Raw genomic sequence first — 16276 nt, 5'->3', positions numbered from 1 at the left:
ACACTGCGCAGGAGGTGTTGGAGCAGGTGTTATTTTTTGATCATTTAGCGATTTAGCCAATTCAGTGATTACTTTCTGACATTCAGATTGATTTTTTTGATATTCGGCTTGATTCTGAAATAACATATCGATAAGATCGTGTCCGTATATTAATGGCTGTCTTGAGGCAGTTACTGGCCGTACCTGCCTTTCGGACTCGAGTTCATCTAACCTTTGTAGGATTCTATCAAGTGTCAATTGTTCAACCAACACTGCTGTATAAGATGTTGATGCTGTAGCGGTTTGCTGTTCTAATAAGTCGCATTTCTTTTTGAGAGCATGTTTTAACTGAGGCGAAGTTTGTCGTACCTTTGACTTTGTACGATTCCGTTCTTGCAATTGCATCTCTTCGAATTGATTAACTATCTGTTCATCAGATGAATGGGTTAACAGGCTATTTGTATCTTTCAGCCATACTGCTGTAATGTCAATAAATTCGTTCCATTTCTTAGAGCTTTCTGCGAATGTCATTTTCTGTTTCTTAATCGCGCCTTATTTCCTTAACGCTGATAGTAATCTTTTATTCAGCGCCTCAATTTGACTGTGCGTATCACGAAAGATTCCAAGCTTTTGTGCTACCTCTATAAAATTTTCTTTAGAATCTTTAAGGCTGTCGATGTCAGTCATAAGCACAGAAAGCTGATTTTTCCTTCTACTTATATGATCTTTAAGATCTCTAAGTACATTCTCTGGCTTTGAATCTGTACTCAAATCACTCCCGATTTCACTTGAACTATGCTTAGACGCTGCCATGACAGCAGTTCGAAAGACTGGCAGCATGTTTCCTGACAGCAACAAATGTCACAGTCAAACACTGACAACAAACGACTTCCTTAAAGCTAGGCTTCAATGACTCAGGCAAAAGCAAAAGTGATCATCCACAATGTCTTTTATAATATCACAGTCTCTTAAAATCTTCTCAAGTTCAGGTACAGCGACCTTGCTTTCATTTAGGATAATGCAGAGGTAGAAGATAAGAGCACAGTACCTCGGAATGACTCAGTTCTTTTTCTTTCATTGACGAGTTCTGGAGCAGAAGTGTCCTCTGTCCTCAGATGGTAGATTCCAGTTTCAGTTTGAGGCCTTCAGATGGCAAGTTTTCTGACGAAAATGTAGCTGCGTTTTCCCAAAGTTACGAAAGTTCAGCAGCTTTAAATTAAAAAATGGGATTAAACAAAAGCCCGACGCGCAGAAATGATTCCACAGACAAAATATCTTCGTTTTTAAAAGTTTAGTTAAGTTTCAAAGTAAAACAGTTTACACAAAAAAGAAAATTAAAATAGCAAAAAATGGAAAAATTGTATAAGAAAAATTTAGTTCTAAGCTTAATCTTGTTATATCTTAAATCGTTACTATTCACTTATCATTTCCGAACCATTTCAAAACGTTTCTGAACCATTTCAAAGCGTTTCTGAACCATTTCTAGACGGTCAGAAAACTGTATGCTTATCCCATCTCTGAGTAGAAAATGGGTCTTTCAAGTCCCTGTTTACTGGGACCTGTTCTAAACACAACTAGAGCTTATTATCACACTGTTTCTCAGTTATAGCAAGACGGTTCTATCTCTGTTTTAACTCTACTTAAAAAAAAAAAAAAAAAAACAAAAAACAAAAATACAATACTCAGCAACACACCCTTGCTGTTAATCATATAATGCTCACCCTGACATTTTCACATTTCATTCTTACATCCCATCATTTCCTAACCTGTTTATCCAGTTCAGGGCAGTGGGGAGCTGGAGCTGATCCTGATAACATTGGATGCAGGCCAGTAAGCCAGGCACACACATGCATACACCTACTTCCACTTGTAGGGTCATCTAGGATTGTCAATTAATGTCAGTGGATGAAGAAAAACCCGCAAAGATACAGTCAGAATTTACTCGGGATTAGACTTCAGAGCTAACCAGTACTCTACTCTGTTCCATCTTTTCACATTTTTTAGTGTAACAAATATGTCACTCTTGTTGAAATAAGATATTTCATGACTGATAAAGACAAAAATATGTTGAACATTGCATTGTAAATAAAATTCATTCAACACTCTAAAATTAAACATTTGCAAAAATATTCACCACCCTTAAGACAATTTTTCCAGGAGGCATCTTTAATGCCTAAAATCTTTAATGAACAATCTCCAGTTTCACAAAAGTGAATGCTGATTTGACATGACCACTCTTCTTTGAGGTACTTTTTTGCCTTTTGGATTCTTCCTGGGATATTTTTCATTTTCTAGCTTTTCTTAGTGTATTTATGTGTACTTTGCTCTGTCCATTTTGTCTTCCATCTTGAAAGATATTTCAGTTAAGGTGCAGAAAAACCTTTACCTGACACGATGCTGCCAGAAGTGTATGTCACTGTTGGTACGATTTATTAATGATGATTTGACCATTAGCATTATACTCAGAAATATCTATTTGTCTTATTTGAACATGGTATTTACTTATAAGAGATCTCAGAACTTTCCATATACTTTCTAGAAAGATGGAAACAATATCAAAAGTGGCTGTCATTCAGTCAATCTCCCATGAAACAATTGCCCTAATTACCACGCACAGGTTCTTGTTTTGCTTGCCACATTTAGTTTCTACATTCTTCTTGGAGGCTACTTTGAGAAATGTTCTGGGTGCTCCATATTTGAGAAAACCTTGTATAAAAGGTGTACAAAATGTTTCCCCGATTTTCCAACTTTAGCTATCTATTTATTTATCATATTTTACAGGAATTTCTGTGCCTTTGAATTTTTATTATGCCCTCCCTCTGTGCTGTGCATTAATTATTATATTATACACTAATGTTATATTAACATTGTATTTCATTAATATTGTGCCAGATTTAACATAAATGCGGTTTTGTCAGGAGCTCTTATAAACTATAGAAATCATTATGTGACTTTCAAGCACAATGGCTGAATATTTAGAAAATTTTATCAGGGTGCCATGTGAAAAAGTCAAAGCAAGGAGAATGCCTTTTATTGTTGTAGTAAAATTTTTATCCGTTATTTCTTACTTTAGGCATTCCTTTCTTATATTCCTTTGTATTGTTAGCGAGTAGAGTATATCCAACTTAATCAATAGTTTTCACTAAATTTTAAGCTTTGATTTAAAGAAGTCACTTTATGTCTGTTACGGTCTACTGCTATAAATTACTGATTATATTTAGATACATGAATAACTTTTAAATATTAATTTATAGATGAGTTTAAATTTCATAAGTGGCAAATTATGTTACATCTTTTTGTTGAATTTAGTATATTCAGTACAAAATGTGCTATTTTATTGTTCCAGCTTATTAAAATAAATTTAATGTATGACAAATCTGCTGAAATAACTGAAAAAATTATAGTCCTGCATAACTGAAATGTGATAGTATTTGCAAAGAGAATGAAAATACATACGTTTTGAATGTAAAATATCACCTTGTTCTTTGATCGTTGGTTTAATATTCAACCCACGTAATATGTGAAATTACATGTTTTTTTTTTTGAATGAGTATCCATGAATCTGGCCCAATTGTTTGGTCATAATATAATACACTTGTTCTGTGTTCCCTTGCTTGTGCTGTGATTATTGGATTTCAGTAGGCAGCAGCAGCTGTTGATGGTCTTACCTGATTAGTAAAACTATTTAATGTTTGATAGGGTTATGGATTGGCAAAAGGGATTTAGGAAGGAGCTTCATGAAATACAAGTCTAAGTTTTGAAAGACAAATTCATGGACAGTAAAGCCTGGTTAGCTATTGTTTGTTGTGACATCCATAGTCAAAATTGCATAATTCAACCATAAAACCTAGGAAGTGAAAATTGGAAGAGAATGTAGACAAATGCATGGCTTGGTAAGCTCAATTATGTGAAAGAGATTTTTTGGGTTCCTATAGTTTGTTTTGAACTTTTTGCCCATGTTTTGCCTTTCTATTTTTTGTTTTAATAAAATGCAAGAAAATGCAAGAGGTCTATATTAGTGCTAATCATTTCTGTGATAAAATCTGAAGCACCTTTTTGTAAGGTCGTATTTTATATTTATTCAAACACATAAATTACATAATAATGTTAAAACAGAAATTGGAAGACCTGTTCAGGATTTTCTTTTTCACCGAGAAAGAATTATGTGGTGAAACTTTCCTGGACAGGATTGGAGGCACAGTGGTTAGAACTGTTTCCTCTCCTCTCCAGAAGTGTAAGTTAAAAATGGCCCAGGATGAGTTTGTGTGCAAGGATGTGCTCTGTGATAATTAGCTTGCATATTATATTGCCAGGATACATTCAGGCCTTGAAAATACTAAACTTATTAAATTGCCTTTGACATGTTACTTATGGTTGCTATGCACTGTGCTGATCAAATATCACAGAGGTCACATAAAGTATTGTGCAAATTATGGCTGTGCAAGCTTGAGGCCCACTATATTAAGTACAAGCTTTTGGATCCACTTCTCTTTACAAAGTTAAAAATCACTTATGAGAAGATTTTGTTATGAGATTTTGCTATTGTATCCCATTTTTTGACTTTTGATTTTGTGTTTCTGGCTTTAATGTACTGTCCTTTTTCTGACCCAAGCCTTCAGCATATCTCTTGCTTTTTTCCCTCTTTCCTTTTTCCCTCCATACACAAATTCTCTCAAAGTGTTCAAAACACAAGAAACCTGTGAGATCATAATAAAGCTTTCTGGTTTAATATCTCTTTTTGAGTGATGAAAGAGCACAGCTTTATGATCGAAATGTCATGATAATGAGAGACTACACTAATTGCACTGCTCTTATTAATTTAATTAGTGATAGGACCATAACCTATCTATTATAGACCAATAGAAAAATAATGTTCCATGTTATTTAAAACTAAAAACAATTAAATTTACAACAAAAAAATCTATACAGTGGATTCAGATCATATTAATACCCTTCACATTCTGTACAGTGTTGTAGGTTTTTACAAATTGATAAATTTCCCATTTTTGCCCATCAATCTACACTTAGTAACCAATAAAACATGTTTTTTAGAAAGGTTTGCAAATATATTAAAAATCTAAAATGGACATCTCTCAATTATAGAAATATTCAGATCCTTTGCTGCTGCACTCCACATTGTGGTCAGGTGCATCCAGTTTGCTTTAATTAATCTTTATATGTGCCTAAAACCTGATTTGGATATACTTGATTGGACATAGTTTAGAAAGCCACACACCTGTGTATATAAGGTCCCAAAATTCACACATTGCATGTTGGGACAAAAACCAAACCTTTAAGTCCAAAGAACTCTCTGTAGACTGCTGTGATAAAATTGTGGTGAGTCACAGATTAGGGCAAGGATATAAGAGTGTTCTCAAAACCACAGTGAACTCAATAATTGTGAAGTAGAAACATTTTGGAACCACCAGGACTCTTCCTAGAGTTGGCTGTCCAGCCAAACTGAGTAACCAGGCGAGAAGGGCCTTGGTTATGGAAGTAACCAAGCACCCAATGATCACTTCAGCAGATCTTTGGTAGATGGTTGATAGAAGAACCATTTGGAAGGACGACCATCTCAGCAGCACTCCATCCATCAAGGGCTAGCTGGAAGACACTCTTGAGTAAAAAGTATTTGATAACTTGCTCAGACTCTTTTTAATTTTTCTTACAAGTATGATCACTTACAGAAATAATGTGCAAAAGTTATAGGCCACCCAAGAAAATAATTTTTAAAATTAGTTGTCTAGACAGTGAGTTTTTATTTGCTTATGGAAACATTTTATAATATTAGAATAAATACAAATGAACAACGATACCATAAAAAGTAAAAAGAATGGTTACTGTATATAACAAAGTAACTAATAAGCTATCTAAGTTTCCATATGAAACTAAATTAGGTGAAATGGTGGATAACCTAGAGTCAACAAAATCGTAATAGCTGGGCCTGGACTAAATTCAAACATTTAAGGTAGAAATTGTAAAAATGTATAATAAAAATATTATATATGTACATTATATGGGTCTAAAATATGAATGAAGAACTGAAGACTATTTGTGGACACTTCACTGTGCACATTTAGATTTTGTACAACAGTAATTAAGAATGTTAAAACACAAGTATGTTGGGTTACATAGCATGCTCTTTTGAGTACAAATGAAGTGGGGCTATTCTTAAATTATACAATGCACAATGTACTGTTTCAGTCTCTGTAGTATAATAAATATGTTTTACATTGCTACATAAAGTTCAGACCTAATCCAGTATATCGGTATGACATACAGCAACTGGTTTACGTGTAAAGTAAGTTTTAGGTGGATGGCAGCTTATTCTTAAAATAACTTCTTTAAGTAAAACACAAAGGCACAGATCAAAGCTGTTTACAGCAATTTCATACAAATGCTGGAATGTTTGATGCTGAGAACCATAGGCAACATTTAATGTATGTTACTAATTATAGATAGAGATAGATAGATAGATAGATATCAGAAAGTAGCATTTTTTTGACCTTCAGATCTTTACTTTTCCAAAAACACATACCATACAAATACACATTGATGAATGTTTGCATGTTATTAATTTTAGTTTTATTTTGTTAATATTTTAGTTATTAAGGTGACATCACCATTTTGCAATGTGTTTTTTTCTTTTTCTTTGAGCACTGATATTTTGTGTGGCAATGTTTCTGGTTGCTATTAAGCTGTATGGTTGCTACACATGTGTAGTACAGGCCATGGTAGCCATAATATATCAGATGGCATTGAGCAAGTGTCTGAAATTTACCTTTACCATTACCTTTGCCATTAAAGAACTCTGTGCTGCCTCCTCCTGGTCTATTGGATTTATATTGGCCTCCTATAAGCTTTCCAGGTTGTATCTTTGTACTGTACATAGAGGGTCAGATATACTGTACCTGGCAAAATGTTGCTAGCCTGTTCTGTAGTGTTGTGAATTAATATTGTTCTCTTTTTTGTGACAATTATTCCCTTTTTTGGCTCCTTCAGGTGTACTGTTTCTGGAGAACTCTCTATATTGTCCTCACAGGTGGCGCAGTGGTAGTGCTGCTGTTTTGCAGTAAGGAGACTGGGGAAGATTGTGGGTTCACTTCCCGGTTCCTCCCTGTGTGGATAGCGCTTTGAGTACTGAGAAAAGCGCTATATAAATGTAATGAATTATTATTATTATTAGTTTTCAGGCCTTCACTGACCTGTGTATGTTTTCCTTTGGGTAAGATGTATATGTGTGCTTATGTTTGTAAATGTTGTATTATTACATCCCTTTTGTTGCTCTATTTGCATGTATGGGCACTCTGTCTCAAAGAAGAGCACTATAGTAGAATCACTGCACCTTCCTGAGAAAACAGTAAAATGTTACAATAAATGAATAAAAAAACAGTTATGATGTAAATGTTAACTCATTGAAAAGTGTCCTTCGGCATTTTTCTCTTCTTCATGAGTTTTCTTCTTAAATGTTAGTTAACATACCTCAAATCATTCTTTTTATTTTTGATATATTAAGAAAAGCAAGTGTGGTTTGTAACAAATCATAAATGACCTATTTTAAAACCCAGAAAAAAAGTTTTTCATACTGAAAAAGGCAAATTCCACTCAAAAGGTTTGCAAGTAACTTAGAAATGGTTTACCTGCTCATCCCTCATCAGAGAGCTTTGTAAAAGTTACAGAGATGAGAGGGATTAGGGATAGGAAGGGAAACAAAGTAAGGGAAATGAGGTGTAAATCATTAGAGACAAATGTCACATTAACTGAGAAATGCTAAAATATTTTCAATGGAGCATTTGAACACATTTTGCTTTAGAGGTTAGACACATTATAATGTTCGTCTCTGTGTAAATGTTTTTATAGTTTAAAGCCTTTGAATTATCCATTATTATTATATTTTGGAAGTAATTATCTTGAACATTTTCAATTTTTTCCTTTATATCATCTTCTGAGCCCTTTATGGTTTCTAATATACTTCCCATTGCTTGGACAATGAACAGATTAGGAAGCCTCTTAACTTAAGTCACTTCAGTTTCTTATCTTGCCAGGTTTTTTTTTTCTTCTTCAAGATGATCCGTTTCATAGCATAGAAAGCTTTATTTTTTAATCTGTGAAAATTACTGCTGCTATAGTAAAAAGATACCTATAAAGTATATTTGGAAATTTTATCTACAACACTACATTGCCTCCTATTACACTATAATCACACAGTAATTGCCTGGTGAAGTACAGTCTAATATGGCATCATTATTGTGAATTTATCATAATAATATCTAATTACATTGAAGTTAGGTATGCAGTTAACAGCATACACTGAAAAAAGAGATACTTAATGTAAAATGCTGCCATTTTATCATTTACTGTATGAGCTACTAGCTGTTTTACCTGTCTAAGATGGGTTGAAATCCAAGTAATCAACATAGACCTCAGTGTTAAAATGTGCAGTGCACCACGAAATGCATATGTCTCTGTTATATACCATTTGGTATGAGGTTCCTAAAAGCAGTGTTAAACGTTTGTGACGTACCATCTGTCGAAATGATAAATGCAATGCATTTTATTATTACAAATGTTTATTATGTGCCATCTGTTGGAATGAAAGAGACATAGCAGCCAGATGGACAAACAAACAGAAACATAGACACATATCCAATTATTAAGGTGCATACAAAGAGCGTTACCAAGTAAAATTAATTCATTCTAAAAATGTCACAGCTATTGGAAATCAAATTTGAACCGCTTTTTTACTAAATTAAAGACAGCTGTTTTCCAAAATAGGAAGCCTCATTTATCCATTAAGAAGTTAAGCCAAGCTAGCAAAGACTGGTGCATGGCATCTGTAATGAGGAAGTATTCCACTTCTTAAAGCACAGCAAGATATACAGTATGAATTTACTTGAACTTTCCTTTAGCTTCACAAGAATGGAGAGCCAGAGGAAACGGAAGTAGCAAAAGTTTTAGTTTAGTTAGTGTAAATAAAACTGTAAATTAGCTGATGTTTGCATTTGAGAAAATTGTCTCTAAATTCCTAGGGATTAAATATGAAGAATGAATGCATCAGTAGTAATTATATTATTATTATAGACATACTGTATTTTGTTAGAACACTTTCAATCAATCGGTTGAAATTGTTTTGTTTAATTGTGTGTTTAATCTGAACTTTTGGAAGTGTGCATTATGTAAGCTGCAAAGTCTGTAATTGTATTTTACCTGTAAACTTGTTACAGTGCTCTGTTAATTATGAAAAATTAACAAGCTGTTTAAGTTTGATGTCTGTATTTACAAAGTCATTTTTAGATATTAAATGAATTTCTACAATACATACATTAACTGCTATTCACATATCTGCTACTGTTTTTTTGGTTTATTATTAATTGTCTAGTTCATTTAAACTGTTTTATTGTGTAAAGTAAATTAATCTTACATTATTCTGGCTATGTATTGCCACCTTAGTCAGGCAATAATAATGTTCATAAAATGAATTAATTTTGTAATTGTAATACAATTTCACATAAATTATAACTCCATGGGATGCCCTTGAGCACCCTTTTGTTCCTCTTATTGTTTTAACAACAATGAAGTATGTAGTTCTCTCTTAAATCTGTCTACTTGCATTTGAAAGCAATCATGTTTCTAAAATATGAGGCAAACCTGAATGGACAATAAGTTCTAAATGAGATGATCCTGTCTCTACTTATTCACCAATATGAACTGTAAAAGTGGATAAAACAAATAGGCAAAACACAGATATTAATTACTGTATAATACTTATCATGACTACAAATTATCATAAAGTTCACATCTGATATACTTCATTATTAGAAAAATCCTCTGAGGATCTGATTGTACAAAACAATGCGTGAAAGACTGCATTGCTAATTCTCTTTTCTGGAAGAATCTATTATTGGGCACAAAAGCTATCTGTCTACAGCAGTTCTTCTCATTAGCATTTTTCATTTTGTGTTTCTTTCTCTTTCCCTTTCCTGGCATAGAAAGAATGCTTAAACGTTGTAATTTGATGAGGTTTAGATAGCACCAGTATTGTATTTGCAGATTGAATAAATAAAACATATGAAATTGTGAATTTATGTGCATATTATTAAAATGACTTATTAAAAATCTTTTTTTTTCATATACAATGCATGGTTTAAGAAAATTATAAGCATATTCAGTCATTTTTTATGTGATTGTATTTGTTATGCCCAAATTAAAGCCATGATCATATTAATTAGCAATATACAGGTATATAATCATTTTCTCAAAACAGCAATATAAACATCTGAGATTTAAATATCAAAATAACATTAACTGGGGCTGCTGAATAAAGATATTCTTACTGAATAAATGAATGATACTATTATTCCTTATGTGTCTAAAAAGAGTCAAACAGTAAAATAGCAATTTCACATTACACTGTGAGCTTCAGAACAAAAAAATACAAAGCATGTGACAGTGACAAAATGAGCGTTAACAACATGAAAGTAAAGCCTCACGTCATGCGACCTTACTACATCTGACTGCAGGTGTACAGGAATCACACATAAACTGATGGCAATAGACTTTGTTCTAAGAAATTTTCTTAAATCATTTTAAAGGCTTGTCAATGGCATTGGTGAAATTAGATTTTTTATGTGGGTCAATTGGATGTTACTTATGAAAATAAAAACAAAAAGGCTTTCAACTATTACTTAACTTCAAGAACAAAAACTGAAAATATATGCTGTTGATCACTCTCATGGAATCACTTGTAAGTATTTTACCTAACAAATCTATAATCAAAACATGAAGGAGGTCAGCTTCTGCAAACTTTTTTTAAAAAGTGCATAATAGAACAGCAAATAAATAAATAAGTAATAGCTCTTCTTTTTTGATCACATCAGTCAATTTTCCTTGGGGTCAGATATTAGTGATTTCACACAGGTTTTCCATGTTTGTATGAAATATAAGACATAATTCAGAAACAATATGCTTTTTAAGACAATGATCCAAAGTTATCAAACTAAACTGAACTCAAGCATTTTAATTTGCTTGTGCTAAATATAACACCGTGAATAAATAAAAGTGCAACGTATCAGATTTTCTGTAAGTGTAGGCATTATTATGTTTGTATAGATCTTAAATTATTTTTCTAGTATAATCGATTACATTAACTGTATTTTAAGTAAATGTTTTATTATATAAATATTAATTAACAAATACAGCGTTCCTTAAAGCTATCCCCTTGCGTTCTTCATGTGTACACACTTGTTTCAATTCAGATACACCCCTGTCACCTTGAAATCCTTGTTTGGTAACAGAAGGCACTTAAAAGGAACTCCAGTCCTTGCCTGATCTTTGTTAAAATGGTTCCTGAATACAGAGTAGGGCAGGGAAGAACTTATCTGAACATTAAAAGGATTGTTTCACTCAGTATTTAGTCCACTACTTACAATTACTTCACCACTTAAGATTGGTTTGTGACCACATTATTCCCATATCTGTCTCAGTGACTACTCCAACAACATAATCTTAAGTTCATCCTTCTAAATATTTTGTAACCCTAACCCACTAAACGAAAGTTTCATTTGATGAAGGACAAGCTCATAGTGGCAGCATGGGTTGCCGGGCAATTATAAACCCAGACTGGGCTGCAGTCCTTTCTTGAGCAAACTCTCTCTCGGTTTCATTTGCATAGAAATTTTGATAACAATGTCGTTAAGAGAGTAAATGAAAATCAAGTTCCTGACATGTGAGTGGAAAATGGGCAGAAGCACTGACTTGGATATTTTTTTAATTGTTTGAGAAAAACATAATTAAAAAAACACAACTTTAAAAATAAATTAACTATAGCTGCGTTTTCCCAAAGTTACCAAAGTTCAGCAGCTCTAACTTAAAAAATGGGATTCAACAAAAGCCTGACGCGCAGAAATGATTCCACAGACAAAATATCTTCATTTTTAAAAGTTTAGTTAAGTTTCAAAGTAAAACAGTTCACACAAAAAACAAAATTAAAATAGCAAAAAAAGGGAAAAAAGTCATATTAAGAAAAGTTCAGTTCTAAGCTTAATCTTGTTACATCTTAAATCATTACTATTTACTTATCATTTCTAAACCATTTCAAAATGTTTCTGAACCATTTCAATGCAGTCAGAAAACTGTATGCTTATCCCATTTCTAAGTTAAAATGGGTCTTTCAAGTCCCTGTTTACTGGGACCTGTTCTAAACACAACTAGATCTATTATCACACCGTTTGTCAGTTATAGCAAGAAGGTTCTATCTTTACTAACATAGTGGGAAAAGACCATACCATTGTCTATGACTATGGAAGAAATTATATTCTATTCAAATTAAGCAAACATTAACATGAGTTTAACTAAAAACTTTAACTTTCTAAAATTGGCTCTTACATTAACAAACAATAAAGACTCTACTAATGTGCTTGTTTTACAGTTTTGTATGTATGTTATCATCCAGTTGACGCTCGGAACCGGCCAACTATTTAATTTGAAAAGCAACAGGGGCGCGGTGGTGCTCAAACATAAAGAATGCAGGCAGTCACTTGCTATATACTAACTGTGTAAGCCAGCACGGGATCCTAGAAAGTACTGAAATCGTCAGAACTACTCTGGACATCTCTCTGCTAGGAGAATTCGTGTTGCCGACGTGCTCGCATCATTTGTGCATTAGCAGGTAAGTGACTGTCTTTCTTAGGAGGTTTCCTTTTGCCAGTGTGCTGGCCAGGTTTGTGTATTCTCGGAGCTGGAGCCCTCACCCCGAATCTATGTCTCATTTCCGAGCCAGACAAAGACACACACACTTGCACGTGTAGAACTCTATTTAATTTCAAAAGCAACAGGGGCGTAGTGGTGCTCAAACATGAATGCTGGCAGTCACCTCCAGTTTGCCCTCTAGTGGTCATTCCAAGTGTCAACTGGATGATAACATGCATACAAGACCGCAAGATCACCCCCCACCCTACCCAGAAGGTGGTGGGTTAGAGATGATTTTACCCTACAGTATTTTTAGTCAACCATTGAGAAACGTGTACCAAGTTTCCTGAAAATCGCTCCAGCCGTTCGGAAGTGATGCTGGAACATACATACATACACACATTGACTTTTATATATATAGATATACAAGGGACGTTCAAAAAGTTTCTTCACTTTTTTTTAACTCTAATTATTAAGAATTTCAAAAACCAATTACATCACTTATCTACATAGTTACCTTCATTTGCGATGCAATTTTCCCAGCGTCATACCAACTTTTTAATGCCCAATTACTGCTCCTCCCGTCTTCACTGTTTCCAACGAAAATATAAATGTGTGGAAACTTTTTGAACATCCCTTGTATATTTTTACTGTCCTATTTGTTTTGGTGTTTTGTTTTATTCCTTTTCATTGCTTTCCTTACCTTTGGTACAGATATGTTAATGTTATCCATGTCATTAAATAGTAGCATTATGAATTGCTTGTTATTATTTGAGGTGGTAGCTGCTGTGTCGATTGAGCTGTTTGATTATTCCATATTCAGTCACTGACTTTCTTGACATAAAAATTATGATACTTGTTCATTCCGAATCAAATGATCTAATAGACTTAACTTTTGTATTAAAGAGATTTAGTTTTCTTACTATTAACTAGTGGCTTCTAATACTGTAGGTAGACAGGTTTCTGCTCAAAATCATTCTTGAAAGAAAATGTACTTTTCCTTGGAACAATTATCTTCTTTCAGTTTTTGGAACAGCCATTTCTTCTGCCGCATTTACTAAATTAAAAAATACCAAAAGAATGGAAAGAATACCACAGATATTTTTAGAAATTGTACCTATGACCTCTTATGAGTTCTGCTTCAGTCATGTGCACATACTTTTGAGGATTATAGCAGTTTTAGTTTGTTTGTTTTTTTTATATTTCCCCCACTTCCTTTCTTTGTCCTGTTTTTGGTTTGTTTAATGTTTATAAATTTACACAAAATGCTAAATGACTAATCTGCTATTAGGACTTTCAACTGCTGTGGTTATTGTGTTTATTGGGGCCACAGTTGTCTAAGGTGACTATATAAGCCCCTCAACTGCCTCATCCATTTGCTGTGGTATCAGATTGTGAAAGCTGCTATGTACCCTTTGCTTAAGATTTAGTGTTATTTATCACCTGTTTTGACTTGCTTTTGAAGTTTAGCTTTCCCTTTATGACTTTTAGTTTTGGATACTGAATATTTACTTTGCTTTTGCTTATTTCTTAGTGTTTTCCTGTCTTTTTATATTTCCCTTGTTTAGAACCAACTACTTTCATAATTAGGTACTTATTTGGAAACTGTAGAAAATAATGTTCAAATCCTCAAAGGTACTTGCAGAAGACAAGAAGTTATTATATATGCATATTATATTGCAAAGTGTCAGGATCTTCAGCCTTTTGCTGCACCATTTCGTGTATTTCTATTACATCTCTGGTTTTGTTTGCTGGAACTCTCTCACTGTTTCTAAGGATCCAAGATAGCTGATTAGGACTAATGCTGTGATTTGGCATGACTGCATTGGGGGACATCTGATCATTGGCTGTGGCTATCTGGTCTAGATTGCCATTTTGGAACACTGTAAAAGGTTATAAATGATTCAGTTCATTGTTAAATAGCTGGTACTAAAACAAAGCCTAACCCAAATGTTCTGTCATTCTGTTTATGTTGGTGACCCTGATATCTTCTAGTGCTTTTTGACAAAGTGTCGATTGGTTTTTAATCTACATCACACCTCAGCTCTTACTGATAAAGCATGCAATACAGTTTTTTTGATAGGTAAACCACTGATATAGGCAACAGTGGTTCGTGATGGCTGTCACACCTACACTGAATTCTGTTCTAAATTCTTCTGTGAATTTCATCCTGTTTTTGATGCCCTCAAAAGAAAAGCCATTGTGACAGGTCTTTGTTTGAGATGGAGACCAAGTAGTTACTTGTTGGGCAACTACAGTATATTGTTTTTGATTTTAAGAATTTGAAATCTGGAACTAATTAGAATGACACTGTTGTCTCTCTTCTGCCAAAAAAGGTGGAAAATGGGAGGCCACAAAGGTCATAAAAAAGGACAAAATAATTTGTATATCAAGAGCAAACAGAGGTCAAATCTGGAAAAGTCAAAAGATCATTTTTTAAAAATGACATTAAGAAACAGATGGAAAAATTCCTAGCTACTCAGGGAAATTTTTAAATGGCTACTAATAGTATTCCACCATCTTATATAGGCAGGGAGTGATCAAACTATATATCACAATCATAACAAAGCCCTCCTTTTAATTTTTGAACTGCAAATGTACCCATTGGAATTTGTCAGTTGACAAAGGTGGAGATGTTGCAATTGGAAACAGGGTGTGAACGTCAACCTACTACTAAAAAAATCTTGGTATAGTTGTGTGATAAAAGGGAAATCTGTTATGAAATTAATTGGTTGCAGCAGAAACTGAGGATAACCCTGAGAAGGTTTTGCTACACAACAAAATCTCACACGCAAAAACAATACCTTGATTTGTTGGTGCATAGTTCTGTACCAGAAATATCTTTTATATGTTCTTCAGTCTGTGTTATTGCCAGACATAAGGGAAGAGGGAGCCTAAGCCAAGACCTTGTAAACTTTTAACTTGTAAATTTGGGGCAACAAAGTGTATTCATTAGGGTATCTTGAGTCCTGTCAGCTGCTAAACATTTAACAACTACATTATTAGGATACTGTTTGATGGCTGCTACTAAAAATTTTTTAGGAAGCATTATGTTGTCTGAGGTTATTTGTCTTTATGTTGTTCTCTCCAAGCTTAAATATTTATAAAAAAAAATCAAATCTGCTAAAAACAATACCCACCTGGCCTGTCCAATGGTGCCACTTCTCTAATGTTAATTTTATCAAAGTTTTTGATTAACCCACACTGAAATTTTGTTCTAGGAGATATAATTTCTTGGAATAAAAGGCATAGAGGTGACACTTCTTTGAATATGGATATTAATTGAGACAAAATGACTTTTCTCTGATACCAAAGGCACAAAGATTCTTTAATCAGTGGTACCATTTAGAATTTATAGCAAACCAGACCATCACTCCATCACACAATGCTTGCATACACTTAATTTAGAAATTGTATTTAAACTAACTGTATATGAAAGATAGTTGAGAATTATTTTAAAAACGCACACATACACAACTGACAATTTGTCTTTTACATGGGCATGTAAATCTTAGTATGTGATTTGAACAAATCCTCAAAATGCAGTAGATAGTGGAGCGGTCCACTGTTTTCAGTAAACAATGTGTTATTTTTTCAATTCACCCTACCA

Source organism: Erpetoichthys calabaricus, chromosome 4 (genome assembly GCF_900747795.2).
Source record: "Erpetoichthys calabaricus chromosome 4, fErpCal1.3, whole genome shotgun sequence".
NCBI lineage: Eukaryota > Metazoa > Chordata > Cladistia > Polypteriformes > Polypteridae > Erpetoichthys > Erpetoichthys calabaricus.
This window is presented reverse-complemented; position numbering follows the sequence as displayed.